Source organism: Cnephaeus nilssonii (genome assembly GCF_951640355.1).
Source record: "Cnephaeus nilssonii genome assembly, chromosome: 5".
Classification (NCBI taxonomy): domain Eukaryota; kingdom Metazoa; phylum Chordata; class Mammalia; order Chiroptera; family Vespertilionidae; genus Cnephaeus; species Cnephaeus nilssonii.
In genome coordinates, this window is record NC_137076.1 from 79,273,461 (window position 1) to 79,293,728 (window position 20,268).

At 46.2% G+C, this 20,268-nt stretch overlaps 1 protein-coding gene across 1 annotated transcript in view; it reads left to right on the forward strand.

Annotated features, from left to right (window-relative positions):
* Positions 1-8,826: 8,826 nt before the first annotated feature.
* The window catches only part of CTNNA1 (catenin alpha 1), a 202,705-nt gene continuing 191,263 nt past the window's right edge, over positions 8,827-20,268 (forward strand). Inside the window, exon 1 of the mRNA XM_079770838.1 lies at positions 8,827-8,945. The gene's annotated coding sequence lies outside the window, so the exon portion shown is untranslated. The remainder of the gene's footprint in view (positions 8,946-20,268) is intronic.

Consider the following 20,268-nt stretch of genomic DNA (forward strand, 5'->3'; position numbering starts at 1 on the left):
CCGCCTCCAGGTAGCTGGCGAGAGGTCGCAGTGCATTGCTGACGCCCACCATGTTCCGTGCTTCTCCCTGGTGGTCAGTGCCCATCATAGCGAGTGGTTGAACTCCCAGTCTCAGGGTTGAATGACTGCCTGAGGGGACAATTTGCATATTAGGCTTTCATTATATAGGATAAGCTCTCATGGTGATTCTAATGTGTAGCCAGAATTGTGGATTACTGAGCTACACAGAAATGAGGAAAATACCCTAATGTTAGCTAAGCTAATAAATAAAACTGCCAGGGTGGACCGGCTTTACTGCTTCCCCCGCCGCCACCCATCAGAAAATAACTGAAAGGCAACCAGGGCATCCAATTGCCTTTGACCAGGGGTCCTCAAACTTTTTAAACAGGTGGCCAGTTCACTGTCCCTCAGACCGTTGGAGGGCCGGACTATAGTTTAAAAAAAACTATGAACAAATTCCTATGCACACTGCACATATCTTATTTTGAAGTAAAAAAACAAAGTGGCAAAAACACCCGCATGTGGCCCGCGGGCCGTAGTTTGAGGACGCCTGCCTTTGACTATGATGTGGTCCCACTCTTTGGTTTATTGACTCTTGTCCAAATCTGACCTTCTTTGTTGGCTTTTCCCAGGCTAAGACAAGAATTTCTTTGATTTCTTCTTTGGAACTTAATGGGAGAAGGGATGCTCATCATTTCATGGTCACAACAAGAAGTAAAAATTTTTCCAATTTTTCATACTAAAGCTTCCAAGTCAGTTATCATCTTCTTCATTCTGGGATCTTTACTCATTTTGATTTTACCTTCCAGAAGGATTGTGGAGTGCCTCAAATGAGGTCACATTCAGAAGAGTGCTTTGTAAACGGTAAAGCTATTTAACAACACAATGTATATAAATAATAATGAAGCCCTCATAATGTAGAGAATATCTAAAATGATCTCTTATAATTCATCTTTATTGAATTTCAACATTGTGTTATTTTTTAGAATACTACATAAATTTTGCTGATTGACTTTTTTTAGATTTTTTTCTCTCCCTTGACATTCTTGGTGCAGCTTACCTCTTGTGATTATGTGCATTATGTTCAGTAACCTGAAGTAAATTGAAACCTGAAGTTTCAACCCAAATGTCATCAATTGATACTAGTGATTAAGTCCTTGGTTTCAATGACACAATTTTTTCTCCTATATCCATGGTCTTTAATTCTTTCTGCAAATATTTTTAAAGTACATTTTATGTTCCAGGAATTGTATTACTAGTAAATTATAGGAGCAGAGAAGTGAAAAAGTAAGACAAAATTCCTATCTTCCTGGAGCTTATGGTCTAATATAGGAGACAGAAAGTAAACCAGGAGGTAAACAAGACAGTTCTAAAAAGGGATGAATGCTATAAAGATTAGAAATGCAGTTATGTGGTGGAGAATTACTGAGGTGTGGGCGAGTGTGGTTAGGGAAGGCCTCTCTGACCAGGTAATATCAAAGTTGGCCCTCAAGAATGAGAAATGGTGTGGAGTGACAAACAGGCAGAGCACAGAAGATTTTTAGGGCAGTGTTATTGCACACTTGTCCCAATTGATTGATGTACAAGAATGAACATAAACTATGGACTTTGGGTGATTATGATGTGTCAATAGGTTCATCAGTTTTAACAAATGTACCACTCTGGTGGGGGATGGTTATAGGGGAGGCCATGCATGTGTGGGGACATGGGTTATATGGGAAATATCTGTATCTTCTCAATTTTGCTCTAAAAAAACAATCTTTAAAATGGCTTATAGGTTGGAAAAAAACCAATATAAATAGTCTACAAAAATCCAATATATAAGACGTTAAATGAAATATTCAATTAAAAAAAAGAGAGTAAGAAGGAGCCAAGCTGAAGAGTTAGGGCAAAAAGATTTTCAAGTAGTAGGTGCAGAAAATGCAAAAACCCTGACTGTGGGAAAGGATTTGGTGCATTTTAGGAAAGGAGATGAGGGCTCTGGGTTGCAGAGGGGAATTCAGTCTCCTGTTCTGGCTCCTCTTCTTCTTGGATGTTGGTCCTTGGCTCCACCTTTTCTTGCCATATATTCACCAGGTGCAGGTGACTCCCACAATTCTAGCTCCACTGGGGCCTTCCCTGAGATCAGATCTGGACATACCCCTGTCTACAGGCTATCTCCTCTTAGAGGTTTGGTAGGCACTAAAACTAAGCATGACCAAAATAGCCCTCTGTCTACATTGTTTCCACCCTCCACCCCTATGCGCTTTACCTCCTGGGCTCTCCATCTGGGTAAATGGCACCACTATTTCCTCAGCCGATCAAGTCTGAAACTTTAATATTCAATCCACTGGCAAGACTGAGGATCCTCTCTCCTTTTGCATAGCTTCCAAATCTACCCATTTTTCCCCCATCCCATTACACTTAATATATTATATACTACTAGAGGCCCGGTGCACGGGATTCGTGCACTGGTGGGGGGGCGTGGCCTGCGGGGATCAGCCCGGTCAGCCAAGCAACACTTTTCCCCCATCCCATTACACTTAATATATTATATACTACTAGAGGCCCAGTGCACGGGATTCGTGCACTGGTGGGGGGCGTGGCCTGCGGGGATCAGCCCGGTCAGCCAAGCAACACTCCCACTTGGGAGTGCGCTGACCACCAGGGGACAGCTCCTGCGTTGAGTGTCTACCCCCTGGTGGTCAGTGCACATCATAGTGACTGGTCGACTGGTTGTTTTGCCATTTGGTCGCTGGGCTTTTATATATATCGATTCTATATACAGTAAACCTAAAAGTCCCTTTATCCCCTCCTGCATTTAACCACTGTCATACTTAGCTGGGTATCCTTATAGACATGTAACTATTCATTCAACTGAGAATCTGTTACCTGCCAGGCACAGTTCGAGGTGCTGGAATCACAACAGTGAACAGAAGAGGAAAATATCTGCTTTAGTGATACTGTATTCCATTGGGGAAAACAGAAATAAATAAATAAATAAATAAATAAATAAATAAATAAGCATATAATGTCTTAGGTGATGACAAGTGCTATGAAGTATAGTAGGGTAAAGAAACACAATGGAGAAGGGAGGGAAGGGAAGTTGGTGCTAGTATTATTTAAAAAGGGTGGTAAGGGAAAGCCTTTAGGACAAGGTGACATTTGAGCAGAGATCTGAAGGAAGCCATGCAGTGAGGTAAGGGGCAAAGTGTACAAGAGGGAGAAGACCATTCCAAGCAGAGGGAACTGGAAATGTAAAGGCTCTGAGGCAGGAAAGTGCTTGATGTGTCGTGGGAATGTCTAGGACCCCAGTGTGGACTAGAGTGGAAAGATGGAGGGGAAAAGCCAAAGATGGGTCTGAGTTGCTGGGAAAGATAATATAAATTTTATTCAGAGTGAGATGGGAAGAACTGGAAGGTTTTGAACAGATGATATGTTTTAAATGGCTCAGCTGCTATGAGAGAAAAGCATTAAAACAAATATGTATTCATTGTTTAAACATAAAAGGAATATTATGTGTATTGCTTTACAATCTGCTTTTTTTCAAAGTGAATTTTAGAAAAACAAAATATGGTCATGTTATTTCTTTGTTTAAAATTCTTTGTGGTTTTCCCTCACAATGAAGTCTAAAGCCTTACAAAACCCTGTCTAGTCTGGCCTCTGCCTACCTCACCAGCTCCTGAATTACAGAACTTATTTTCGTGGAATGGGACTCAGGGCCTTCAAATGTGCTTGTCTAGAATAGAATCCTTTCCTTCCCTCCCTATCCACCTTGTCAATGGCTTTTCTAGATCCCATTTACTAATTTTTTTATTCATTTAACTAATATTGATTGAGAGACCTGCTAATGTGCCAGGCACTATTCTAGGCACCAGGGACATAGCACTGAACAAAACAGACAAGAATTCTATCTCTTATGGGGCTTAAATTCTAGTGGGACGAAGACAGAACACAGTAAGTTAAAAATATGACATATACATATTCATATATACATATGACTATCCTATATAATAATCCTACATAATAAAAGCCTAATATGCTAAGTGTCTGGTCATCCATTCAACCAATCAAAGTATAATATGCTAATGATATGCTAAGACTGCTCAACTGCTCGCTATGACATGCACTGATCACCAGGGGGCAGACACTCCAACTGGTGGGTTAGCTTACTGCTGGGGTCCAGCCGATGGGTGGGGTCCCTTGGCCTGGCTTGCACCTTCTCGCAATCCAGGACCCCCTCGGGGGATGTCAGAGAGCTGGTTTTGGCCCGATCCCACAGGCCAGGCCGAGGGACCCCACTGGTGCACGGATTCATGCACCAGGCCTCTAGTAAATATACATAATGACTTTATATGTCATATGGTGATACACCCTAAGGAGAATATAAAGCAAGTAAGGAGGGATGGGATGTGGGAGGAATGGGTTACAATTCTAGATAGGGTGGCCAAGAGGAAGCCTCACTGAGAAAGCGACAGCTGAGCAAAGACCTGGGGGAGGTGAGAGAGTGAGTCAGGCAGCTATTTGGAGGACAGCATTCCAGGCAGAAAGTAAAGGCCCTAAGTAAGAGCCTGCCTGCTGTGTTCCAGGAATAGTAAAGAGGCCAGTGTGTCAGAGAAGTGTGTAGGGGGCAGGTGAGCTCTGGAGGCCCTTATAAGGACCTCAGCATTTACTAAGTGAGACAGGAGTCCTTGGAGGGTTTTGGGCAGAGTAGGAGTGACATGTTCTGATTTCCATTTTAATAGGATCTCCCCAGCCATTGGATTGAGATTAGACTGAGGGAAGCAAGGGCAGAAGTGGGAAGACCAGTTAGGAGGTTCCTGTGAAATTTAAGCTAAGTGATGGATACGGATTGATTCAGGATGGTAACCGCAGAGATGGTAAAAAGTTGGTGGATTCTGAATATATTTTGAAGGTAGAAGCACAGAATGTCCTGAGAAATCAGACATGAAATGTGTGAGAGAATGAAAACTTTGGATAACTTCAAAGTTTTTGGCCTAAACAAGTAGAAGAACTGAGTTGCCATTTAATGAAATAAGGAAACTGTGGGATTAGCAAATTTAAACAGAGATATCAGGAAATCAGTTTTGGACATATAGACACACAAAGTGTGAGATGCCTAGATGCCTACTGGATATCCAAGTGGGAGGGACCAAGTCAGGAGCTGGATATGGGAGTTCAGAATTCAGGGGAAAGGTTCAGGTTGAGATATGAACATGAGATACAGACTGGATGAGATGGCAGACAGAAAAAGAGGTCCAGGGATGGAGCGTGGGACATTCTAATGGCAGTTTTAAGCTTTTTAATCTCAAGATCCTTTAATACTCTTAAAAATTTTAGAGGATCTCAAAGAGCTTTTGTTAATGTGAGTTTATCTATCAATGTTTACTGTATTAATACATGTTATCATACAACATTTTAAAAAGAAAAATAACAATGTTTTATAAAAGAAAAGAAAATTGAGGGATATCATTGTTTTGCATTTTTGTGAATCTCTTTAATGTCTCATTTAATGAAAAGGTAGCTGGTTTCTTGTATTTGCTTCTGCATTTCATGTGATGCGGTATCATATATCATGTAGCTTGTGGAACACTCTAATGTGTTACCTTGAAAGATTGGGAGTGAAAAAGGCAACTGATATTTTAGTATTTTTACAAAAATAGTTTTTACCTTACTACCCACCCCCTGAAAAGATCTCAGGAGTCCTCAGACTGCACTTTGAGAACTGCTGCTCTACCATTTGCAGGTTGGGAGGATTAAGGAGACTAAGAAGTTGCAATGAGGGAGGTTGGGGGAAAGTCAGAATAGCCTGGTACTTGGAGGCCCAATGAAGATAGCATTTCAAGGAGGAGAGTGATCAAATGAAGTCAACCATGGACAGAGACTGACCACTAGATTTGGCATCATGGAGGTTATTAGGGATCTTGATAAAAGCAGCTTTGGTGGAGAGATGAGTATTAACTTCTAAATGGAGTGGGTCAGAGTATAAAGGTCACTGAACCCTAGATTAGGCTAACTCCCCCCAAAATCTACTGAACCCTAGATTAGGCTAACTCCCCCCGAAATCTACTTGCATCTCTCCTCTACCTCCACTTTGACCTTCTTTTTTAGTTTATCAAGTCAGTTTTATTCACTTCTGCTTCCCAGCACATAGCAAGTGCTTGGGACATATGAATATTCAAGTCTTTCCTAGTAAGCTTTTCAAGTTTTCTCAGAGGTAGGGAACTGACTCCCCTTAGCTGGGGTATACTGCAAGTCTCTCATCATATTCTTTCTGCTACCCTTTCTTTTCCCCAAATAAACCTTGCACTTTCATTTTTAGGTACTGTCTTAGTCCATTCATGTTGAAATAACAAAAATACCACAGATTGAATAGTTTAAGAACAGAAACTTATTGCTAACTAGAGGCCCAGTGCATGACTGAATCATGCACGTGTAGGGTCCCCTACACGCTTTCGCTTACGATCGTGGGGGAGCTGGGTGCCTGTCTGCTGGTGCACCAGGCCTTTCAGAAGCCTCCGGCTCGGCAGAGGCTTCTGAAAGGCCTGATGCACCAGCAGACAGGCACCCAGCTCCCCTGCTTTTGATGGTCCGCGGCGGGACGTGAGCTCGCTGCCCCAGAGGCCCCTTCTGTGCCGCAGCACAGCCATGGCGCAGACCCTGAGCTCGAGTTGCCAGCCTGGCAACGTGAGCTCAGCGTCCCGCTGGCCCAATTGGCTACCCCAGCCACCCCGAGTCCCGCCCCCTGCACCTCCCGCTGGCCCAATCGTGGTGTAGCGGAGTGATGGTAATTTACATATTACCATTTTATTAGGTAGGATAATTCTGGAAGTTGGAAAGTCCAGCATGGTCATGTTTTTTTTTAAAATATATTTTTATTGATTTCTGAGAGAAAGAGAGGAGAGAGAAACATCAGTGATGAGAGAGAATAATTGATCAGCTGCCTTCTGCATGCTCCACACTGGGGATCCAGCCCACAACCTGGGCATATGCCCTGACCAGGAATTGAACCATGACCACTTGGTTCATGGGTCGACGCTCACCAACTGAGCCATGCCAGGCAGGCCAGCATGGTCATGTTTTGGTGAGAGCTTTCTTCCTGGTTCATAGTCAGAGCTTTCTTGCTGTGTCTTCACATGGCAGAAGGGGGAGGGGATCTCTTTGGGGCCTTTTTTTTTCTTTTTAAATAAGGGCACCAAGCCCTCATGACCTAATCACTCTGCAAAGGCATTATCTCCTAATACCATCAGGAGATAAGGTTTTCAACATATGAATTTTGGGGGATACAAACATTCAACTTTTGTAGAAGGGCCCCATGCTTAGAAAGACCCCATGCTTGGTTTAATACTCTGCTGTTGGTGTCTTGAAATTGTTAATTTTTGAACAAGGGACCTCACAAATTAAGTAGCTGGTCCTAAGTGAAGTGATGGATATACAAAGTTATAGAGCATAATCCTTTTTAAAAAAATATATTTTATTGATTTTTTATAGAGAGGAAGGGAGAGGGATAGAGAGTTAGAAACATCAATGAGAGAGAAACATCGATCAGCTGCCTCCTTGCACACCCCCTCCCCGCCCCCCCCCCCCGGGTATGTGCCCGCAACCAAGGTACATGCCCTTGACCGGAATCGAACCCAGGACCCTTCAGTCCGCAGGCCGACGCTTATAGAGCATAATCCTTTAACTCTATCTTTTGTTAGTTCAATCAAATATTTGTTCAATGACTACTATATTTTTAGGTAGCCAAGTGTAGTGATGGGGAAGCCATGCCCACTCCAGGCAGGAGAAACCAAAGGAGCAACTATTCTGGTTAGAAACAGAATGGAGTGTAATAGGGTAAGAATGGCCTTAAGGTTTTGGGCACATTCATCCACAGATGTTAACTGGGCACTGCCTAGGGGATGAGCATTGTGTTGAGTGCTATAGGGGATACTACAACTCCTGCCTTCCAGGAGTTTGCATTTCCCAGGGGGAGGAGGAAAGAGTGTGAGTAGTAAAGGGTGAACATGTTGAGGGCAGGTCTCCCTAGCACCCTGCTCAGTACTCAGTACTCAGTCAGCAGTGGATATTGCATTATTTTGGATTTATAGGCCAATACTGAAATCAACCTTGTTCATCATCCTATGGGGCTGACAGTGAATATGTAATATTTTTTGTTTGCTTTGTACCTGGTTTGTTTTGTTCTTTTGAGCATTCCACCAGAAAGGTAAGGAAGATAGTGGGAATAAAATTCCCTAAATGGCGGGAGGGATAGGGATAGAAGCCAGGTCCTTTTGGTTTCCTCGTCTGTCAAGTGAGCGGATGATTTCCATCTCACATGAAGAGGTCCCTAGAGTCGCCTCTTGTGCCACTCTGCCTCCAGCTGTGAGGCCTCAGCTTCTCGTGTAAAACAGGGGGTGGGCCTAGAGCACCTTTCTGGGAGCCTGTGACTCGGAGGAACACCTGTGGCACTCCTCAGAGGAGTGTGCCCAGATCCCTGAAGCACCAGCTAGGGATGGGGCCTGCGAGGGCCGCGCCCGGGACTCACCTGTAGGCTAAGTGGTGACTCACCTGCCCGCCCTCCCATCTCGCTGTTCCAGGAATCACCGCTCCTCCTTCCTCTCGGGGGTCACTCCTGGCCTGAGAAGCCGCTAGGGGCCTGGCATGAGGTACCTGTGGGGTGAAGGGCGGGGTTCAAGAGGTCCTTTTGGGGGTTCTGGCCCGGCGTCTCCAAGCTCTCTCGGTCGGGGGCTCGGTCCCCAAAGCGAGAGGGCCGGGAAAGCAGGGCAAAGGCGGGAGGCGGCTGGAAGAGCGCGCCGGAGGGAGGTGCCGGGAAGGGCGGGCGGCGCCCAGGCCGCGGGGCGGGGGGCGGGGCGGGGGCGTCGGGCGGCCGACTTCCTCCTCGGAGCCGGACGGGAGGGAGACAAAGCGGCGTCCGTCAGTTTGGAGCCTCGGGAATTGTCCTGCGCTCGTCCCGTTCGCCGCAGGTAACTCTTGGCCGGGCTGTGAGCTCCCTAGCGGGGCCGAGGGGCTCTTCGGGCGGGGCGCCCTCCCCTCCGTGACGCCGCTGGGAATCGGGCTCCGGGCGGGCACGGTCGGGGCGGCCGGCCCGCCTCCCCACTGGGGCCTCGGGCCTGGGCCCTGGCGGCCGGGTGGGGCCGGCCTGTGGTGGCGCTCGGGAAGTTAGCGAGCCTCAGGCCCCGCGCGGCCGCCACTCTTCCTCCCGGGAAAGTTTCTCCCGGTTCCTAAACTTTGTTCAAGCGGCCTCGGTGCGCGCGCCCGACCCGCGCCGGCCCCCTCGGCTGCCTTCTCGTGAGGAAGCTGCGCGTTGGCCCCGGCCCGGAGAGGTTCGGGAGCGGAGTTTTCCGGGGAAGTGATTGTGGTTTGTGGTTTCCGTGGTCGCAGTCTCCCCCGCCCCCGACATTTCCCGGCCAGCTGGCCAGGATGCCGCCGGGCCCGCACGTCCGCACACCGCAAGTCCGTGTGCTCGCTCCCTCGGAGCCGTCTGCGGGACGGTGCGCCGCTCCCGTGCGGGCTCTCGGCGTGCACCGGGTTCACCTTCCCGGTGAGATTCCCCAGGCTGCTTGTGCTGCTTCACCGGGAACTCTGAACTCGGACTAGTTCTAGTTCCCCGATTGGCGTTAGAGGCTCTTTTTGTTGACTTTTAAAGGAGTGTGTGTGTGTGTGTGTGTGTGTGTGTGTCGACTGAATGCCTAACCTTGGCCTGGCAGGAATGGCTTCCCAATAATGCAGGCGGCAGTTGGCTCAGATCCAGAACTAACACCCTCTTTTTGTCCTCTTGCGTCTTGTTAACATTTTTGTTTGGTTTGCACAGAAGTTAATACTAACTTAGAAAAGACTATGTTAAGTCTCCGACTAAATTAAGGGTATTTCATATTTATGTTGACGGGAATGATGTTTTAGTTTGTTTTATAAGACAGAAGGAGAAATTATCCATGATCTCTACCCACTTATTTACCCTCCTTGACTTTTATTAAGTTAAAAAATAATTCTCCTCCTACCCCCCCCGCCCCCCCCCCCCCCCACTTTCTTAAGGGCCCACAGATGATTAAGATGAGGTCTCTACCCCTAAGAGCTCTCGATGTGATCGGGAAGGCACACAACACCAGGTGTAGAACAAGGCAGGCAGATTGCATTAAGTGCCATATCAGTACTGATGAGGAACTTGTGTGTGAGTCAAATCTTATAGAATACTAATGGTAAGAGAAACTTGGAGAGGTATGGAGAAGGGGGCTAGTTTTGTTTGGATTAGGCCAGAAAAGCTTCTAGGAGGGGGTGGCATTTGAACGGGATGAAAATGAGTAGAGTTATGTCAAGGGAGGAAGTATAAAAGTGTATGGGAGTCTGTGGAATTGTAATATCTGTCTTCTGGTTTGCCTTATTCTCTTGGCTCTTCTCACCCGCCCCTCCCCCCATCCACTCATAGCTAGGATTCTATCCTATATATCTCAGTCCTTCACACCATTGATGTGGCATTACCCTCACTCCCATACAGTGACTTAGAGATCAGGGGTGCCTTCATCCAAGTTGAGAATCACTTCTCTGCACAGTCTTCCTGTTATAAAATTGACATGCTAAAGTCCAAGCTTATATTTTTTTATTTAAAAAATATTTTTATTGATTTTAGAGAGGGAGAGAGAAAAAGAAACATCAATGATGAGAGAGAATCATTGATCAGCTGTCTCTTGCACACAACCTACTGGGGATCTAGCCCACAACCGGGGCATGAACCTTGACCTTCTGTTTCCTAGGGTTGCCACTCAACCACTGAATCACACCAGCCAGGCCCAAGTTTCTATTTTTTTTTTTTTTTAATAAAGTAACAGTTTAAAAAAAGTGAAAAAAAATATTTTTATTGGTTTCAGATATGAAGGGAGAGAGAGATAGAAACATCAATGATGAGAATCATTGATCAGCTGCTCCTGCACGCCTCCTACTGGGGATCCAGCCCACCACCTGGGCATGTGTCCTTGACTGGAATCAAACCAGGGACCCTTCACTCCGCAGGCCGACTCTCTATCCACTGAGCAAAACCAGCTAGGGCCCAAGTTTCTATTTTGAGTAAAGGTCTTACCTGACCCCATGGTCAACTGTGCACCAAAGAACTACTTGGGTGTTCCAGGGGCTTCTCAAACTCAGCATGCCCAAAATGAGACCCCCTTTTTTCTGGAGACCTAAACCAGAGGTGGAGATCAGTAATTGGCAGGGCACTAGAATTTCTTTGAGAACGTAACAATAGTGTGAGACAAGACAGACATACCTGGTTGTTGGGGGTGGTAGTATGTATGCTATTGAAGATCTGAACAGAGGGAGGAGGGTCCTCTGGTCCTGTGCTGTGTAAAAGTTCTCAGACAGGAAAGAACTCCATGTGTTTAGAGACCTAAGAGAAGACCTGTGTAGCTTGAATACTTTAGGGGTGATGAGAGGCCTGGCATGAGATAGCCAGGAAATGCTAGGTCACATGTTTGGATTTTACTCTAAGAGCTCTAAGAAGCCATTGTAGAGTGTTTCATGCTCTGATTTCCTTTTTAAGAAGATCACTTGCAGGGCTTGTATTTGTATACAAGTGGAAGTAGGGAGTTATGCTAGGAAGATGGAGTGAAGGTGTTAGAGATGAAGGAGCTGTATTTTGGAGAAATGAGATAGGGCTTAAATGTGGATTGGGTGTAGGTGGTCTAGGCTTATCTGTAACTTGTTTCCTCAGTGATGCACCCTGCAAGAATACAACTCCTTCCCCATTTATAGTCCGTCATTTTCATGATGAACTCTTAATAATATCTCTGGACTCAAATTAGCACGTTACTTTCTGGTAGCAAACCTCTTCTCACCGGATGGTGTACTCCATTGTACTATACTATTTATTGATGTCTGTCTTTGCCTTTCCTGCTATAAAGTGAGCCTGTGAGCATCTTGAAGAGAGGGATGGATAGCTTTTAGTCTTTGGCATGGTAGGAGTTGTGGAGTGCAAATTAGATACTTTGTTGAGTGGAGGAGGAAAGAGTCTTTTCTGTCTGGAGTATAGCTTGTGGGTGGAACTATGGTAGATGAGGAAACAGTCAGATTATGGAGGACCGTATAATATCATATTGCTGTTTTGGGCAAATTGAGAACCATATCCATTTCATTCTTCTTCCTTTCTATCCAGATCTAATCAGAGATGACTTCTCCAGCTTATATAAATTCTTTTTTTCCAGTCTCTATGTTTTACTCTAGTTTAGATTATCCTTTTATCTTTGAACTTTTATTCTTTAATATATGAAACTACTTGTTTTCTGGATAAATTGTTCTGTTTGTTGCCTTTTATATATTTTTTTCTGTGCCTGGAGCACCCCTCTTTTTCCCCTCATCCATCTGATAAACTCATTTATTTTTTAAAACCCACCTTAGACTTGGCTGCCTCTGGGTTTTCTCTTGGATTTCAGTGCTTCTTGGGTACCTTGTACAAATTCTGTGGTTGCATCTTTTATATCGTTTGCTAAATATTTTTAAGGTATGACTTCCAGCTGGGGTTTTTTAGAAGTGGGATCTAGGCCTTTATTTTTTTTAACCCTCACCAGAGGATTTGTTTTTATTGATTTTAGAGAGAAGAAAGGGAAGGGGGAGGGGAGGGAAGGAGGGAGGGAGGGAGGGAGGGGGAGAGAGAGAGAGAATGATGTGAGAGAGAAACGTCGATTAAACTGTAACCTAGGTATGTGCCCCGACCAGGAGTCAAACCTGCAACCTTTTGGTGCACGGGATGTCACTCCAACCAACTGAACCACCGGCCAGAGCTAGGCCTTTAATTTTGATACAATTTTAAGACATTAAAGTATAACATACATAGAAGTATAACATACATGTAGAAAGTGTTCAAATCATGAGTACTTGCTTAAGGAATTATTTGAGTGAATACCACCCATATCCACTGTGCAGATCAAGAAACAGAAAATTACAAGTACTCCAGGGATCCCTTTTTGTTCCATTGCAGTCACTACCAACCCTTCCTCTCCCTTCGGTTTTTATTTTTTTCTTGCCTGGAGCACCCCGCTTTTTCCCCTGGTGGGGGTGGTGGTATGTATGCTATTGAAGGTTGCAAATACTTACTGAGACATTAAGGTTGCTCAGTAAGTATTTGCTGAAGTTAGTTGAATTTCTTCCTGTCTTCCCCTTCATCATTCAGTCTTTTTTCATACAAGTAGTACTCTCATTTGAGAAACTTACTGCTATCTTGTTGCACTGGTTAGGCTCTTAGATTGGTGTTGCCATTCAAGGTCTTCTAAATTCTTGCCCTAACTTACTTTTTTAGGCTATTTTCTACTGTAAATTGTTGCTACATGTCCTTTGCCAGGCATTTGTACTGGGATTTTTCATTCTTCTTTGACACAAATGCTGTCCATCTCTCAAGGCTGATTAACATGTTTGTTTTCATTGAGACATTGGTTATCATTGCTGAAAGTGATCTTTAATTTATCTGAAATTCTAAAATTTGCACCTGATTATGATATTCTCATATATCCTATTTTTTTGTGTGCTAAAATACACAAAAAATTTACTGTTTTAACTACTTATAAGTATATACTTCACTGTCATTACATTCACATTGTACAACCATCACTATCATCCATATTCAGAACTTTTTTCATTTTTCCAAACTGAAACTCCACATTCACTAAATAATAATTTTCATTTTCTGTCCCCCAACCCCTGGCAACCACGATTGTACTTTTTGCCTATTTGAATTTGACTACTGTAGGTGCCTCATATAAGTGCATTATACAGTATTTGTACTTTTGCGCCTGGCTTATTTTACTTAGCATGGTACCTTTAAGGTTCCCCTGTGTTGTAGCATGTGTCAGAATTTCTTTTTAAGGCTGAATAATATCCCATTATTTATTTGTGTATTGATGGACACTTGGGTTGCTTCCACTTTTTGGCACTCATGAATGTTGCTCTGAATGTGATTGTACAAATATGTATTTGCATTCCTGCTTTTAAGTCTTTTGAATATATTACCAGAAGTGGAATTTCTGGGTCATATCATAATTTTATGCTTATATTTTTGAGGAACTGCCATACTGTTTTCCACAGTAGCTGTTCCACTTTACATTTTTACCAGATTTATATTAGGGTTCCAATTTCTCCACATGCTCACCAACACTTGTTATTATTTATTTAATAAAATAGCCATCTAATGGATGTAAGGTGATAGCTCATTGTGGTTTTGATTTGCCTTTCTCTAATGATTAGTGATGTTGAGCATCTTTTAATTTTATTGTCCATTTGTATATTTTCTTTGAAGAAATCTCTATTCAAGTTCTTTGCCTAATTTAATCAAGTTGTTTTTGTTGTTGTTGAGTTGTAGGAGTTCTTTAAATAGTTTGGATATTAATCACTTATTAGATATATGACTTACAAATATTTTCTCCCATTTTATAGGTTGTCTTTTTACTCTGTTGATAATGTCCTTTTGATACTGGACACTAAACAGTTTTGAGGCTGCCTGCCACTACTTGAGCCAAATTAAGCAGAGACAGGGTTGAATCATATGTGAGTATTTATTCCAATAATGCTGGTAGTTTGGAGAGAGCAGATCATCTCCCATCCTCTACTAGCTGGCTGATTATATAGGGCAGGCGTCCTCAAACTACGGCTCGAGGGCCACATGCGGGTGTTTTTGCCGTTTTGTTTTTTTTTACTTCAAAATAAGATATGTGCAGTGTGCATAGGAATTTGTTCATAGTTTTTTTTTAAACTATAGTCTGACCCTCCAACGGTCTGAGGGACAGTGAACTGGCCCCCGTTTAAAAAGTTTGAGGACCCCTGATATAGGGATTAGAGGCCTGGTGCACGAATTTGTACATGGGTGGGGTCGGGCTGGCCAGCCCCAATGGGGGCCCATTGGGCCAGGCGGGGCTGGCGGCGGGGAGCAGAGGGGCTGCGGGTGGTTGGTCGGCCGGCCCCTCCCCCAATCAGGGTTGGGGGGGCCAATCTGGGCCCGGATCAGGCTGGTTGGCTGCCGCAGTGTGCGTCATAGCCACTGGTCATTCCGGTTGTTCCGCCGTTCTGGTCGCTGGGCTTTTATATCTATACTAATAAAAGGGTAATATGCTAATTAGACTGGACGTCTTCCGGATGACCTTATGGACATCCTTCCAGGCAAAGCCATGGTGGCAGGGCCGAGGCAGAGGCAGTTAGGGGTGATCAGGTAGGCAGGGGAGAGCAGTTAGGGATCAGGCCGGCAGGGCAGAACAGTTAGGGGGATCAGGCCGGCAGGGGAGAGCAGTTAGGGATCAGGCCGGCAGGGGAGAGCAGTTAGGGGGATCAGGTTGGCAGGGGAGAGCATTTGGGGGGATCAGTTTGGCAGGGGAGAGCAGTTAGGGGGATCAGGTTGGCAGGGGAGAGCAGTTAGGGGGATCAGGCCAGCAGGGGAGAGCAGTTAGGGGGATCAGGCTGGCAGGCAGACATCCCCTCGAGGGGTCCTGGATTGGAGAGGGTGCAGGCCGGGCTGAGGGATTCCTCCCCCCTTGCGTGCATGAATTTCGTGCACCGGGCCTCTAGTGTACAGATAAGGAATAAGGATAAGGAAGAAGGGCTATGTGCAAGGGGAAGAGGGGCAGTATAAAGGCTGCAGGGTCCATGGGTGTGCATCTCTTTTCCAAGATCTTGAAATCTGATAACAAGGTAGTTAATCTCCTGTGATGTTAAACACAGCTCAACCTGTTCCTGGGTCCTGAGAATGGTCAGCATTCCTGAGGCAAACTCTCAGAGAGGGTCAGAGTCCAGCAATCAAGTCTGGTCTGCTCTCAAAATGTATTTTCTTTTCTGAGAAATGGACCCATCTGGACTCCAAGGTGTCTTGTCTTTTTATAGCCCTGTTTTTCTTCTTGCAACACATCCTCCAGTTTTCCAGGGTATGTAAGGTTAATAATCATTAAACAACTGTGGTTCTATTCCTATTATGTGCCCCTTTCCCTATCACTTTGACTCAAAAAAGTTTGTTTTTTAGTTTTTGAGTTGTAAGATTTTTAAAAATAATCTGGGTATTTAAAACAATGTTTTTATTGATTTCAGAAAGGAAGGGAGAGGGAGAGAGAGAGAGAAACGTCAAAGATGAGAGAGAATCATTGATTGGCTGCCTCCTGCATGCCCACTACTGGGGATTGAGCCTGCAACCCAGTCAGGTGCCCTGGGAATCGAACTGAGAACCTCTGATTCATGGGTCAATGCTCAACCACTGAGCCACACCAGCTGTGCTAAAATATTCTGAATATTAATCCCTTATCATATATGATTTGCAAATACTTTTTCTCATTTTAAGAGTCTCATGCTCTACCGACTGAGCTAGCCGGGCGCGGTTTTTTCTCATTTTATAGGTTGTCTTTTTGCCCTGCTGATAATGTCCTTTGATGCACAAAAGTTTTAAATTTTTGTCAAGTCCAGTTTATCTTTTTTTTTTCTTTTGTTGCCTGTACTTTTGGTGTCATATCTAAGAGATCATAGCCATAGCCATATCCAACATCATGGAGCTTTTCTCCTATTCTCTCCCTCCCCCCCTTCAGCTGTACTGTGGGAGGAATCTTGAGGGCAGGAACTAGGTTCCTTTGTAGCCACTTTACCTTCCAGCACAGTGAACACATGGTAAGCAAGGAAGATCTGGGGAGAGAATTAAAAAAAAAAGAAATTCTTAACAAGTCATAATAAACAATAAAGAGTTATGTGGTAGGGTGTCTTCTGCTGTTGCTAATTTGTCATTGATTATATGTCTATTACCTGATGGCTGGTGATCATGTGCTTTTTTGAGTTTTTAATGTTATGAGTACCAGCCTGAGAGTGAACTTTGTCATCTGTGTAATGACTAAGATGATTTATAAAGGACTAGTGACCCAGTGCATGGATTCGTGCACATTGAAAGGAAATTAATTAGAAGGTGGCTGGCAGGGTGGGGCTGGGTGAGACAAGCCGTATATGCCCTGGAGCCAACCTCCCGAGGTCCCTCCCTGGCCAGCTGCACCTAGGGTGGTGCCGAGGCTCGAAGGGTGTCTGCGGAGTGAGTGGGGTCCCTCTGGCAGGTGGGGTGCCTCGGCCTGGCCTGCGGGGATCAGGCCGAAACTGGCTCTCCGACATCCCCTGAGGGGTCCCGGAGTGCAAGAGGGCACTCTGCAAAGTTGGTGTCGTACAGGGTGTGGAATGCAAACACAAGTGTGCAGTAAACCAGATTCGGGTCGACAGTGCCCCAGCAACAACATATCCCACAGCTGAAGATGGAATTGCGCGGCCCCATGAGGAATCGGGCTCCCTTCTCTCTGGTTTCAGGGTGCATCACCCGAAAAGCCTGAGAACTGCCGCTGCCAAATCACTGCAGTTCGGCAGCTCCTGCGTTGAATGTCTGCTCCCTGGTGGTCAGTGTGCGTCATAGCTACAGGTCGGAGGGACACTTAGCATATTAGCCTTTTATATGTATAGATATTTATTTTAGCCTCTAATGTGATAAAATGCTAATTTATTCTTTCAGTTATGGAGTGTTGGACAGAACAAGTTTTTATTCATATTAAGTGGGTTGTCTGACAAATAAAACCAATAAACTAGTTCAGTATTTAAATAGCATTAAGTTGCTGACTTACTTTCCTTAAGATTCTTCTAGACTGTAAATTCTTTTGTCAGATGCTGAACTTCAAGACAATTACATTCTTTTGTATATTCTTGTCTTCTATGATACCTGACTTAGTTCTAAACCCATAGCAGATAATAAATACTGAATTAGTTATAGTAGATGTACTTAAGGCTATATGTAGAATTGTGTCATGTTGATATGGGGGTGAATGGGAGAAGGCATGGCTTTATACCCAATTTATTAAAGTTTAAAAATTTTTTATTTTTTTCTTAAGTAAAGCTCATTTATATCACCTAGAGATAAATACTGTTAATATTCTGATGTATACCCACTTATCTTTTTTCTAGGCATGTATATTGATTATGTATAACTTTTATAAAAACAAGATTTTACATTATGCTTTTTGTAATCTGCTGTCTGTGGATCATTACTTGAACATTTCCTGTATTAGTAGCTTAAGATTAACCTTTATGTACTGCTTAAGAAAAAAGAAAGACTGCCAAAAAACTAGGAAATGCCATCAATTGTAAGATATCCAGATTTTAGACTTAAAAATGTGAAATGCCTATGTTTTAGAATTGATGAAATATGGTTAATTGCACAATGCTAACATAGCAGTTTTTTTTTGCCTTTGATCAGGTTTTTATTCAAAACTAGTGTCCCTGTGCATGGATTCGTGCACATTGAAAGGAAATTAATTAGAAGAAATATTTTTTTTTATTTTTTTTTAAATTTCTTTATTGATTAAGGTGTCATATATTTGTCCTCATCCCCCATTCCCATCTCCTACCCCTCCCCATGGATGCCTCCACCCCCCTGCTGTCCCCAACCATTGGCTAGGCTTATATGCATGCACACAAGTCCTTTGGTTGATCTCTCCCCCCTACCCCCACCCTCCCCTACCCTCCCTCTGAGGCCCGACAGTCCGTTCGATGCCTCCTTGTTTCTGGGTCTGTTCTTGTTCATCAGTCCATGTTGTTCATCATTTCCCCTAGATGAGTGAGATCATGTGTTACTAGAAATATACTTATAACAACCGAATGTGAGACGAGCAACAATAGCCATGCTGACAGGCAAATGAATCAGTCTGTAGTAAGTTTCTTTCTGGACCAACAGTTCTTTTGAGACCCAATTTCAATGTCCACCAGTTCCCCATGTGTACATGTCGGCACTGACTTTTCAGCTCTGGATGGTGGACAAACGGTGGCAATGCAGGTCCGACTCCCTCTGGTTTGGTCTCGCCTGGACCCAGGGGCGCGGCTTCACCCGGACTCAGGGGCGCGCGGCCTCACCCGGACCCAGGACCCAGCATCACTTGGGCCCCGGGGCGCGTGGCCTCACCCGGACCCAGGTGTGCGCAGCCCCACCCGGTCACGGGATCCAGCCTCACCCGGACCCAGGGGCGTGTGGCCTCTCCCGGACCCAGGGGCGCGGCCCCACCTGGACCCGGGACCCAGCCTCATCCGGATCCAGGGGCGCACGGCCTCACCCGGACCCGGGATCCAGCTTCACCCGGACCTGGGACCCAGCTACACCCGGACCCAGGGGCGCGTGGCCTCTCCCAGACCCAGGGGCGCACGGCCTCACCTGGACCCGGGACCTAGCCTCACCCGGATCCAGGGCCGCATGGCCTCACCCGGCCCCAGGATCCAGCTTCACTCGGACCCAGGGGGGCGCGGCCTCACCCGGACCCGGGACCCAGCCTCACCCAGATCCAGGGGCGTGTGGCCTCTCCAGGACCCGGGACCCAGCCTCACCTGGACCCGGGACCCACCCTCACCCGGATCCAGGGGCGCATGGCCTCACCCAGACCCGGGATCCAGCTTCACCCTGACCCCGGGGCGTGTGGCCTCTCCCGGACCCAGGGGCGCACGGCCTCACCTGGACCCGGGATCCAGCTTCACCCGGACCCAGGGGTGCACGGCCTCACCCGGACTCGGGGGCACGCGGCCTCACCTGGATCCAGGGGCGCACGGCCTCACCCGGACTCGGGACCCAGCCTCACCCGGATCCAGGGGTGCACGGCCTCACCCGGACCCGGGACCCAGCCTCACCCGGATCCAGGGGCGCATGACCTCACCCGGACCCGGGATCCAGCTTCATCCGGACCCAGGGGTGGTGCAGCCTTTCCCGGACCCGGGGGCGCGCGGTCTCACCCGAACCCGGGACCCAGCCTCACCCGGATCCAGGGGCGCACAGCCTCACCCGGACCCGGGATCCAGCTACACCCGGATCAGGGGCGCGTGGCCTCACCCGGACCCCCGGGGTGCATGGCCTCACCTGGACCCAGGGGCGCGGCCTCACCCGGGCCCGGGACCCAGCGGGGCTTCGTCTTCTTGATCCCAATTCCTGTCTGTCAATTCCCTCTCAGCAATTCCTTCGGCCATTTTCTCAAAGCTCCGGGGCGGCTGCCGCGGAACTCGCTGGGCGGCGGGCTCGGCGAAGCTCCGGTGCGCCCAGTGCGCGGCGGTGGGCTGGTCCGAAGTCGCTGTGGCGGCACTCGGGTCTGCAGCGGCGACCAGTCGCCAGGCGAGCACACCTGGATCCGGGACCCAGCGGGGCCTCGTCTTCCCGATCCCAACTCCCATCGGTCAATTCCTTCTCAGCAATTCCTCCGGCCATTGTTCTGGATGGTGTCTGCTCTGTTTTCTAGTTGTAGTTTCAAAATTGTTGTGGTAGGCAACAATCAGGCGTCTGCC